Genomic DNA, 14,034 nt, shown 5'->3' with positions numbered 1-14,034 from the left:
TTAAAGCATGCACGAGAATTTTCCTTCAGCAATTAATGTTTGATGTTCTTTGCCAAGCAGAATGATATTAGATTTACGATTGTTTAAAACACAATGCTTTGATATGACGATGATTTTTGTAGCATTCAGCACATACACACAAATGCAATCAATGTATAATACACACACACACACACACACACACACACATATATATATATATATAATTTTGAAACTTATGGATAGTATGCGATGACCTAATCGTATATTAGCGCATTGCCATAAGTCTGATGGGCTGTGTCAAGTTATCCAATCAACTCATTAATTCCGGGTTTTTCACCTAATCTGAACAACTGTCATGGTCATTTTATTGACGTCTGCATTTGACCTATGACATTTGTGGGAGATTTTCAGGGTAATTTTGAAGTAATCATCAGTACTCAATTGTTAATTATAATCAATTACTCTACAATCATATCTGTGCTTTTTCCCATACATGAAAGAAAGGTATGCCTTTTGTCTGATATTGGCGTTGTATATAAATATTTGCTGTTGGAGATTGGAAAGAAAGATGAAAATATTTTATTGAGTTAGCGTGATGGTGTCCGCATGTCCTGTCTCAATTTGAAGTATGCCAACGGACCTGACGTTTTATTTGACAGCCTCGTAGATCTTGTCAATATTGTACAAGAGTGTCTACAACAGTTGAGATGGGTATCGCATCCACGGCAATTTAATCACACAATGTTCAATTTGTTTCACTTCGGGTAACTCATAAAACACGCAGTTATGAGGTGATAATGATCTCTATGTCTGCGTCCTTCTGAATTTGTCAAATACAAATAATATATTTGTCAATAATGAGTTTGCACGTTTAATTAGAGTATTGGATTCATGTTTTCTTTCTATTGTTTTCACGGCCTGTATTCAAGAGAGTCATCACGTCCAGCTAACTCCATCCTTGTGACACCGGGAGTAAAACTTATACTTATATTAAGTGAAGTTTTGTAACTTCTGCAATATTACAAAGAATGCTTCAAAGTATTATTAGTCAATACGAGTTTTTTAAAACGATGATACTGACAGGCGAGACGTCAAATCATTTTCTGCTGTTAGATTTGATATTGATGAGCGTGTTAGCATGCATGACGAAAATGGACTCAAATATATCGAATAAACTTTGTAGATGTAACTTTGATGGGACGTCAGAGAGGATGAAATATAGATATATATTCATAACACTTTGGCGATTCATTTACTTTATATTGATTTATTCACTTTGTTTTTGACTAGTAACTATTCGAAAAGCCATTCGGGTAAATGATAGCAAACTATCGCAACGTTAGCATCTATAAAATCTATAATGGGAAAGGGAAGGGTAAAGATGATGGTTTGCAATTATAGACCGAATTCACCAAAATTTTACTTTAAATAATCATATCATATATAAAGTCACGTTAAAAACTTACGTTTATAAGTCTCTCTCTCTCTCTCTCTCTCTCTCGTAACAACGATAAATCAATTAACCAAAAACATCTTTATATGCAAAGAACTGATACACAGTAAGTTGTAACAAATAATATAATAAACATCAAATTACTATACGCAGTAAGTGATAGCTAATCAAAACATTGAACCAATATCAGCAGATAGTGCACTTACCGAACAGTTTAGGTGTATATATAATTCAAATTTACAATGCATCATAGTTATCATCATTTCTGTTGCTATGAAAAAAAAAGGAATAAAAATGTAAATAGTTGGAAGATTTGTCCTCACCTGAACATGAAGTTGTATTCATCAACTGTGCTTCCAGGGTACAGTTACATCTCGTGTCTTCACATGACACGTCCGGCTTGCATTCATTGATGTGATTGCAAGAGGCTACAAGGAATACATTCACAACGTTAAACACTTACTGGACGGTGTAAGACCGTGTATGGAGGTATTCTACAAAGAGACTAAAATATGCATGCGACACTGAATATATGTGACATGACAAAACAAGAATATTAATATAATGAGAATCGGCGACAGCGTTTTTTTTTTTAATATCTCAATTGACGTTTCGAAAATGGCGCCTACATTATTTCATTTCATTTCATTTATTTCATTTCCAACAACATGTTCATACACAAAATAACACAACATCAATACAATGTAGTAACAAAGAAAAATATGTGAAGTTAACAATACTACGCATCACAAACGCAAATGAAAATTGAGTTAAATCTAAAGTTGCAGGAAATGGAGGAGACATGCTAAAAAGCTAAGCTTGTATTTTGCAGCCTCCTCGTGGACAAAAAGACTAAATAAAATCAAAAAGCAATTAGCTAGACATAGTATAAAAGGTGCACAACACATAATCATCTCCATCATTAGTATAAAGGTATCATTATCTCGTCATTTGTATTTTCACTGCATACGTCATCATTAGCGTCATCATCACCAGCAACATGATGCAGCTTCCCGTACGACATTACATCATCATCATCCTTGTCGTTTTTTTCTTTTTCTTCCATAATAATGATCTATACTGCCTCCTTCTAGCTTAATTACTAATATCTGTATTAATTTTGCTTTCAAAAAGAGACATGCCATCATCATGCCTTGTTTACGATTTTTGGTTTTTCTCTACGCGTTTCACACATGGGATTATTATCATTATTATTATTTTACTACAGTTGAATAACAAAATCTGTCAAACAATGCTGACACAATTAATGAGACTGATTGGTTAATAAAGTTGTGCCGTCTCATTGACAAATCAATTTTGCCTGCGTGATATTCTACTGCAACTGATATCAGGCACATTTTACAACTGTAATTGAATGTCATAACTCATATACATCCCCAACGCAGTATCTGATCCACTCACAACAGTATAAGTGAATAGCTCATTTTGAAACTCTGTGTATCCAAAATGTTGTCATCACACGAGACTATGCCATTAAGGCCTGTTATACGGTAACATAAAGATAATGAGTTATTGTGAATCTAGATACTACACATGGATGAGAATGTTGATTCCAGATTCCAGGGCATCAGTATGTATTCCTTTCAGTAAACAGGGAGACAATATTGCATGCGTGCAACTCACGCAAACAAAACAATGAACAAACGTTACAGACAGACACACATACATACACAGAGTTTAGTTTTTATAGCAAATACAACGTTATTTACGTGTGGGGCAATTTGTCAATTTGTCAATCAGTTGGAATAAAAACAACTCGACGCAAGAAGAATGTCATCACTTTTGATAGAAACAACATTCGTTAGACAGATAACGCTCTTACTTGATGCGTAAATCCCAGTTACCGTCACAACTGCTAAGAGGATCTTGAATATCTGAAAATAAGAAATCACACAGACGAACGTAATTACAACGAGAGGAGACTGTATACAGAAAAGGCAATTTGATCATCATTATGTTATTCTGTTCAGGACAGTACCCCTCCAGTGACGCTTTCACTAATTATCTCAACAATGTAACTAAGGACAACATTTGCATTTAATGATATAACGTGCTTCCCTGTGCCTCTTGCAATATCTGAGTATATCAATCTCACAAGTGAGAGACGGTTACAATGGAAATTTCCGCTTTCGTTAAAATGAAGTAAACGCTTTGTCACTAAGAAGTCTCGGCATTTATCACAGCAAGCACGATGTATGATAATCATTCGTATTCATTATGAAATTAATCGAATAACTTCATAGGTTCTAAATAGGCCCACTTAAAGGGTGTGTACAGTTCTGGTCGAGGTAAGGATTTAGCTTTTAACATTTTGCGAGATATTCAGAAACCACTCTATGAGATGTCAAAGAGCATGCAATTCTAAGGGGTATCAAAAGTTTATTTGATGAAAATCGGTTTTGAAGTGGCCGAGACATCAAAAAACAAGGTGAAACAAAGAGATCCTAATAAAGTTGGGGCATGTAGTCTTTTATTATCATCACTTTTTTGGATATCTCAGCCATTTGAAAACCAATTTTCATCAAATAAACGTTGAATCCTTCTTAAAATTACATGCTCTTTCATATTTCATAAGATGTTTCTCATTATCTCACTTAGGAATGTAAAAACCATGAATCCCCACCTCAACCAGTACTGTACAGCCCCTTTAATATGGAATAAAACATATTCATGAAAATATAGTGGAAAATACAGTGATAATACAGGAACCAATAAATCAAATCAAATTGAAAAAAAAAGTTTACAGATATATTTCGTATTGACAAAATGCTGTTTGGCGCCGTAATCTTTTTTCCTCTGAATATCAAGTATCAGTTGTTTGAACTTTCAATACCATTTCAAACTCCAAAAATACAAAGCTAACCAGAGTCACTGTATAACGTCGGAGGAACTTAATTTCTACTGCAGGCGTGTGTAGTATCGGAGTATAGCTACTTTCGCATTAAGTTATCAGTTATCTCTTATATTCCACGCCAAGGTCGGTTAACGGAAATCATAAATACTTGCATCACAAACAATAGTTTTATACAATGCTTTTTTTTTCCAGATAGCCCTTCACAGGATATATCAGAAAGGAGCCTTCTAATGAAAAAAAAATCATTATCTTATGCCCCAAATCCATATGATCTTAGACTAAAAACAAAAAATAACAACAACGAGGGAATGGAAAGCATTCAGTTTGACCACTAATTCAAATAATGACAAATAATGAGAATTGTAAACATTATCATTCAATATCACTGCAATTTTTGGTCGACAAGATTTTTAACGGGCACATCAAATTATCTATTGATTGGCCTGCCGATGGATTGATGTACGCGCAGGTCGTCTGGTTTGATTGATTACTAGACCTGTTCGTTTGAGTGACTGATCATAATATAAATTATATATATATTTTTTTTTGTGTACATACACCAAGAAGCGAGTTTTACACAGCACGGTTCAGAAAAGTACATGCTACATTTCGTTTGTATATCTAATCATATGTAATATTTTGGTGAGGGCCGTTTCTATAAAAAAAAAAAAATGCAAAATGACACACACACACACACACACACACACACACACACAAGGTTCGCAAAATGTCGTATGCTGTTGAAACGAAAAGTGGCAAATTCTAGGAAGCATTTTATCGACATTACAAACACACCAGCTGTATAAATGATGACTTAAGTGCAACTAAATATTCCAATATGGTGTTCAGATGGCACTTCGTCAATTGACAGTGTGAAACCATCTTTACACAATAGTGAATTGAAGCGTTTGCGCATAGTCGACTATGTGAACATATTGCAAACACACTGTGTGTGTTCTTTCCGGCAGAGTATAAATTATATACAATATATATATATATGATATATTATACAAATAACTATACTACACCAACAAAACCCAATCCTTATCCGAACCTCTATATATGCAGCAGGTATCCAAATGAATGAGCTCATTCTGTCGCTCTCACATATAGAGATCATGAAATGCAATAGATATATTTCCGCCCCCCCCCCCCCCCCCCCTCGTTATCAAATATTTGGCCAGTTGCCAGCCAACGCTAAAACACGCCAATAAATCAGAACCATTCTCGCAGTATAGAATGATTCTGTCGCTGACGGGAAAGTGTCTTCCCTTCCTGTAGTGAGCACCTCATGCATCCCGGTGGAAAAGTCGAAACCAAGTTAATTTGATTATCACCGATGTGGGGTAATATTTCAATTACTTACTACTCGTGGATGGTTCCCAATATACGAAAGAGAATTTCCACATCGACCTCATATAATACATCTGACTTGTCTACTCAAAGGTTAGCAAAAGGGGAAAAAATCTGGTACGAGATTATGCTCATGCGTATTCTTTTTTTCAGTATATATGAATAATGTGCTGCCAGACTTCATTATTATATTTCTATTCTATTTGTTAATTTTTCATTGTTTACGTAGACAAACAACATTGCTTGATTGCTCTCGATCAGAATGTCAAATGATATTCATTAAATTTTGGGTTACATATATACATATATAAACATGCATACACACATGTATAATTATGATTATGTACAAATTTATATTCTTCTTCGTATAGTTATATACCACTATCTGTGTATGTAAGCACTAATATATAGGCCCTACATTCATATATCTAAATCATACATTCATCATTCATCTATATGATATCTCTCTCTAGGTATGTAAATACTATGTGTGTGTGTGTGTGTGTGTGTGTGTGTGTGTGTGTGTATGTGTGATAAGTTGTGAATTTGTGTATGTAATTATGCGTCTGAATTTAAACACGTGTACACACATGACGCCCGTTTACATTATTGCGAACATCTCCATAAAATGTGAGGGATATCTATCTAATAAACGTTGACAAAGCCATAATTCGCACAGTGATTTATCAAGATCGGGTTTAAAGAACATCAAACTTACTATTTTAATTCCCAGTAAGATTATGAATTTCATGCTTATCCTTTGGGAAAGGCACTATAAATGGCTCGAAAAGCTTTGAATACAATGTATATCAGCTTTTGTCGTCACCCTGTAAAGATAGAGGAATCTTAATGGAGACTTTTTCCTATGTTATTATTTACTATAGTCATTTATTACATTTCTGTTACTTTCCGTTTATGAAGAAAATAATGTATTTTTTTCCCTTTCCCAGACCATTTTGTTATAAATTCTTAAAAGTATGCATGTTGTCGATGAAAATGAATGCATTTCAATTCAATTCAATTCAATTCAATTCAATTCAATTCAATTCAATACAATACAATCATTCATGGGTGAAATCATACTTGTGCAATATCAAAATGCATGTTTGACTGGACAATGTGTAGACTGAAGAGCAAGGTGAAATCGAATTGCACTGGAGAGATTTGTATGTGTTAGTGTGACAGGGGCGGATCCAGGAATTCCGTAAAGGGAAGGCGCGTTAACAAATTAAAGGGCTGTGCACGCCCCCATTTTTTTTCTTTTTATTTATTTTATTTTAATAAAAAATAAAGAGGGGCGCGCGCCCGGTGCGCCTCCCTCTCGATCCGCCACTGATGTATCACTGTGTGGCTATTCAGCTCATCTCAAATCACGTTATAGATGCATTTTCTGATGTATTCCTATTATCATTATCTTGTAAAAATTGATATGCAGAAGTATGTTATAAACAAATACTAACAACAAATACTAATGATAGACAAATAGCTATGCAGGTAAATCGTAGGATCATTTTCCCAAAGCTTTATTACAACTCATCTTTGGAATGAAAGTATACTTTATTATAGCCAATTATATTTAAAATACAGTGTTTAATTAAAAGATGTTGGATAGGTTTTGGTATTTGGTGAAGTTAGATAAAGGTTAAAAGTTATGAAGATAATGAATTTATACATTGGAAAATAAAATGATACATTGGGATAAGTAGGTGAGAGTGTTTGCAGTGTATAGTGATGATGCAGGATGGGATATTAATGAATGCATTTATGAGTTGAACAATTTTGTAAAAGTGATATATTATGTTGATAGTTTTTGCATAGTAAAATATAAAACCACGTCGGGTTAATGTATCTTCTTGTTATGGTGTATGTGATATTGTATGTTAATACGAGTTAGTTTAAGTCGCATTTCTGTGGTGTACCTTATTGTGATGTATTCGATGTTTGTTTTGTTTTGATATCTAATGTATAAAGAATTACCAATGTAGACAACAATAATCAATTAGTCAATCAATAAATCAATCAAATTTTCACTCCTACAGAATAACGATTCAATCAACTCTGTGGCAAACATCTAGTATCATACTCATGGAAAGTCGTGTTTTTACAGCAAAATTTGAATAGATGATTGATGTGAAAAAAAATCCAAATTATTGCAGGCCTATACATAACTCATTCCAAAACTATTGGGTGTTGTTGCACTACCACGCAAATTTAACAATTTTTTGTTTGAACAGGCGACAAATGATACGAATCGATCTTCCATCACGTTCTATAAGTTGATAATCAATCAAATCTAGCAAGTCCAGGTGATACTTTAAAAAGAACTAATAAAATTTCTACCACATTCATCCAGTAATATAAGTTAAAGATGCGGGTTTCTTGAAAAGCAAAAAGCTTGTTTCTAATGGGTTAGGACGAGGCACTTCTGCTTATAATTATCACACCGAGGGTACAACCAGAAATAAAATCTAAAATACAGAATGGACAGTTTATATACTCTTAAAGACTAACACGTCTTAGAAATGGAAAGTGAACAAGAACCAACATCGCTGCTTGACGACAGTTAAAGGAATGATCACATGAAATATGTAAATAATCATAAATATGGAAACTATTCCAGGGTGAAGATTACCGGCACTAAAAACTGATACACACATCATTTTGTAGGAGGATAAATCAAAGTAGCATATTTGGAAAGGGCATATGGAAATTTGCAAATTTTCTACTGCAATCTATAGCATCGGGCATGATATAAAGATTTATTACAAGGAATTTCCAGATAACGATCTATCATTAACGGATTCACGGTTCCTGTCATTGTAATTATCTTCATGTATAATTCTAATTACTTTAAGATGAATCACTGAGCAAATTAGATGTGGTATTTTCCCTGTAATTCACACAGAAATATATTATAGATAACATACCGGTACATACATATCTATGCTCTTACGGTAAGTAGAACTAAAGTAGTGATTAACTGTTATTAACATGGAATTCTATTAAACATGAATGTATAGTCTTAAAGTTAACACATCACTTGCTAAGATTATATCTGTTTCAATCAAATTGATGATAAGACACAATATCGTGACGTTGAGGAAGTACGTGCTGTCAAAAAGGGAAAAATTACACGGTAACTTAAACACATAAAAAAAGTTTTCCATCCCCACATAGAAAGACGATCTTTTCACGGTATATTCCTGAATTCAAACCTGTATACCCATTCTCCGCTGAATATACCAAGCGTGAAAAAGAGAACTATATACACGAATCAGAAGATTGTATATCTCCGCCCTTTACCCCATCTCCTTCCCCGCTGAAACGCTCACTATCACACACTCACTCTCACTATCACGGCACAACCTGTGTCTTTCTCGTTAAAAAAAAAAATATGACGGGCAACTCACCATCTTCCTGTTGCTGTCTCTTCCCGCCATGGCCTCAGTTCCAACAACCATTCGTCCGTTTGTCGAAACAAGCACACGTTTCTGAGAAGATAATTAAAGTGATACACTAATAGAATGATGCAAGAAAGTAGTGAAGTCTCTTTCATACCCCCAGGTATCAATAAAGTGTTCATTACAGAGAAGTGTCGATCAATAATATTGCTTGAGAGCATGGCTTTCTATTCCTTTCATTATGACAATAACCTTCTTGCCACATTGCTATTGTTCTGAAATTTGACTTTTGGGTGAATTTGATTGCCCTCGTTTGCTTGCAGCACAGATACCTGATTTTATACAGGTAATAGTATAACCACGCATCGTGTTTCATTGACTTTGCCCTCATATGTCATCCCTTCTAAATAAATCGATGATAGCTCTGCCTCCTATTCTCCTGTCGCTGTATTCCTCTTCTTTAGTTTTGTTGAAATCCAAACTTATGCTATCCAAACAAATGCTATGATTGTATGACGTCACGATATCGGAAGATCCGAGAGTTGACGAAATCACATGGGAGCATTCAACAACATCTCATTTCTGTTTATTTATTTCTTTTTCTGGGGGGGGGGGTGGGGGTCATTACAGGCACAATGGAGGTCAGACGTTTGATGAAATAGTGTAGGAAAGAAACTATAAGTTTGAGATGTTTATGGAAGCGGACGAGTATCTACAGTAATGTACGGGCTACGCAACGAAATACATATATATATATATTATGTTACATTATGTTATATTCATTCATGTATTTATATTACGGATGTATACATTCATCTGAAATGTTACAAGCAAGCGTGAAACGGAACCCTGTTGAATGCTTAAAGCACATAATAAGATATTCATACATACCTTGGAAAAAATATCCAACAACTTGTTATTGATGTCCAGTTGGTGTCTAATACTCTTGATAGAATCTATTGCAGTTCCAACTCCGTGCGTGAGTTGAAAAACGGAGAACAGTATGCTATGATCAGATGCTTACCTAATACACGTGATTCACTATACTGAGTTGGAATATCACTAGTCCTAGCTCGACACCCGCATCCATCATCTCGCATTGCGCAGACTGAGAACGCGCTATCAGGCGGCGCCAAGTCTCTACCAACAGGACGCGAATCAGCACCGACGGAGTGACGTCATTGAAGCAAACCTGTTGAAGTCAGAAGCTGGCTAACCAACCATGAGCAGGGCCTACACCTTACGGCCTCCCGAAAGTCCGATTTACTGTCTCAATTCTGTCCCAGGCATCTATTAATCTTCCACCTTTTCGTTCATTAACTCGATATCATCATTCGGCCACCTCTTTTGTTAAAGTTCATTTTATACTCAACATCACGCGTCACTTGATATTGCATTGATAATACCATTTTACTTGATCAAATTCTGCTGCACCGTTTCGCTATTTGTATTTATACCTAAGCATAATACACGCTTCACTTTCGGTTCGAAAAGCAGCGTTGTAGAAGCTACGTTACTATATAGTGCCTGCTGTTTACACACCGAAAAATGATCACACACACATACACACACACACACACACACACACACGCACACAAACACACATACACACACACACAAACACACACACACACACACACACACACACACACACACACACACACACACACGTACACGCATGTAATACGTGTATGAGCGATATTGCACCAATGTATGTACAGATCCGTCTTATCGTCTGTTTCAATCATGTCAATAGCAACCTGTATCCAATCACATCACCCAGAAGAGAATACTGAATTTTGTAAGCCATTGAAATTGAAAACAAATAATGTTTTATCTCTCACTAGACAGTGCTAAAGTTGATACATGATGCATACATTAATCTTAGCTAAGAAGGTCTGCATCGAAACTATATAGCAAAAACAAAAAGGTCATGCAAAACAAAGCGGCAGAAAATAACGAAAAAAAAAACGGCGGGCTTATACTAATAGTTTTCCCATCCAATTTTGCACAAATAGATTGTTCTATTTCGCAGATTGGGCGGCCAAAGTTGTCAATCCTCATTCAACATTGTTCAAGCAATATTCGCCACAGTTCAGCCAAAGTCATCAATCGGCATTAAAACTCGCACTAGGGCAATCGCATTCACCAAACAGGATACGAATATTTCCATAGGGAAACCAAACTCGCTATTCGGCATACGAATGCGTGCATATGGGGCTACCAATTAACTTCTCTCGTTAAACCTCTCGAGCCTGAGTTAGAACATTCAATTCCGCCATTTAGGGTATTCAATAGGACACACCTTACCGTACGCAAAACTTTACCGGACGATTTACATTTTTTTTTTTCAAATCAAAAACAGAAAAAAGAAAATAAAGATATATTCAAAAGGAAGAAAATTAATGATATTTACAGAGTAGCCCCCCCCCAAAAAAAAAGAAAAAAAGAAAGGAAAGTTGCCACATAATAGTTTATATTCTCCACTTTTTGGGGACATCTGATAACTATGACATTTATTCGGCGACTTTACAGACATTGAATGAAGTGAATGATCCTCCTGTAAGCTGAAAAATTCAATCATAAAGTGGAAGAAGAGATAAATATGAGAAGGATATTAAAATAACACACCCACAAATATAAATCAGAACCGTGCTAAATTATGTGTATATAATGAATGTCCTTTGGAAGAACTGAATGCTCTATAACTTAGCTCGACGGAGTTTCACGAAGGCCCGGCACGAAGGAAGTCGGTTGCAATATGTATCTATGCATGCCCATACCGATTGGTGAATGTTGCTGCCCTAAAGCGAATTTAATGCTTAATGGGGATTTTATCGGCCGCACTGTGGCGAATTTGAAATACGATGGACAATTCCAAGCATCCTCTGTACCCGAAACGGATTGACATGCTTATACGCTATACATAAACGATTTACAAAATTGAATGACGTATCCGTACTATTTCATGTACTGTATGTGCGAATTGTTTATGGAAACGGATATCTAGGGAGCATGTCCAATGGCAGTAACAATAACAATATGTTTATAATTGTAATATGACATGAGGAGGTTACCTAATTAGCTATCTGAATCAATTCTCAGGACTATAGACACAACTCATATAGTGATAGCTCATGTGTTCGTTGCCGACGATAAAAGAAGTAACGTACATGTATATCCTCAAGAAACTGAGTGGAAGGTAATATTTATTTGTTCATATCATCAAACTTACTAATTGAATTTATAGTTCTTGACATTTCTCAAAAGGAACAACAGTGGGGTGATCTTATAAAGGTATGATTGTGATGATGTTTACCCATAACAGAAAACGGAAACAAACAAACAAACGAACGAACAAACCATTCCAACAATGATTCTAACATTTCATTTATCTTAAATTGGGGCCCATCGTACATAAACACTGTAACATGTGCTTCTCCTGGAGTTCCTACCATCAAGTTCAACTCTTTTTTCCTTGATTGTTCCAATGACTCTGTAAGGTATTTATTTTTGTGCGTCTTATGTAGGTACCTACTCCTGAAATGATGGTGAATAAATTGAACTGAATAGAATTGAACTAAATTGAATTGAATTGAATTGAATTGAATTGACCTGAACTAAACTGAACTGTACAGAATTGAATTAAAACAAATTGAATTAAATTGAAGAGAAATGAATCAAATTAAACTGAATCGAATTGAATTCATAGATGTGGTGGCATCCAATACACATTTGCAATGAGTGCTAGTGTCAGTGGGAGTACAATACTAATGACAACTTACCACTTTTTGCTTCCCTAATTTGCGTCACATGCTACTTTTTTCATGTGTACTTGATAATTCTTATGGGAAAGAGAATTGGCTGGCAATGGAATACAATCTTCATTAACTTTTGATCTTTGATAACAATCATTGACACCATGAAGTACATGGAAAGCAACAAACTATGAAACGCGTTCGACACGCTATTCTTCGTCTGTTGATAAGGTTCGCAGATTTCCGTTAGCGATGGCTAGTTGCATTTCTCCATGGTCATTCAATCAAAGCGGATTCAGAGATATGTCGTTTGGTATTTTTGTTTTTGTTGTTGACCTCTCTTGTTGCATATATGAAAAAAAAAGACCGTGATTGGATTAGTTACTAGTTTGGATTTTGACCAAGGTCGCTTTTCTGATTAAATCTGTCCATTATGTCCGCACTCACACCCGTTACCGGCTCTACTGTAATCACGTTAAAAGCATCGCATGGTGAGTCGTATGCCTTGGTTTCAAGGTGAGGAAGGGAGAAAGCGGGAGGGAACCAGTTAACGGGATTAAAAAAAAAAAGTTGGATACACAGGAGGGGAAAAAGAACCCCGCACGACAGAAAGACTAAGTATGGGAGATGGAGAACTGAAGCAATGAAATGTTCATTCTTGTGCCTCTCTGTATATGGAGAGTTTTATCATAAAACGAGCTAACGCCATTCTTGTCAAGTTGAGATATTTGCCATTAAACCTGCTTAAAAAAGAATATAATAAGAGAATACGCGATTTTCTAATTATAACTTCAATATTGTTCCTTGTTATGTAAATGAGGATTCATTAGAAAGGTTTTAGTTTGCTCTATCTGATGATAGGCTTATATATTCTGAATAATCAAAAGGAAGATAATTATAGTTTTGATTGCGATGGGTCTTCAGGTTTCCAACATTTTTTTTTTGTGAGATTATGAGAAACCTCTTATGAAACATGAAAGAGCAAACAATTTTCAGGGGAATTCAAAGTTTATTTGATGAAAATTGGTTTTGAAATAGCCGAGATATAAAAGGAGGTCTTTAAAAGGTGGTTCCACCTTTTATTATGATCAATTTGTTTTACTTTCTTTTATAATATCTCAAATATTTCAAAACAGACTTTTCATAAAATAAACTTTTAACACCTCTTTGAATTGTATGCTCTTTATGTTTTCATAAGTTATTTCTAATTAC

This window comes from Diadema antillarum, unplaced genomic scaffold (assembly GCF_040938485.1).
Source record: "Diadema antillarum isolate AM-2024a unplaced genomic scaffold, OU_Dant_1.0 scf00000005, whole genome shotgun sequence".
In the NCBI taxonomy this organism is placed as follows: domain Eukaryota; kingdom Metazoa; phylum Echinodermata; class Echinoidea; order Diadematoida; family Diadematidae; genus Diadema; species Diadema antillarum.
Note: the sequence above shows the minus strand (reverse complement) of the source record.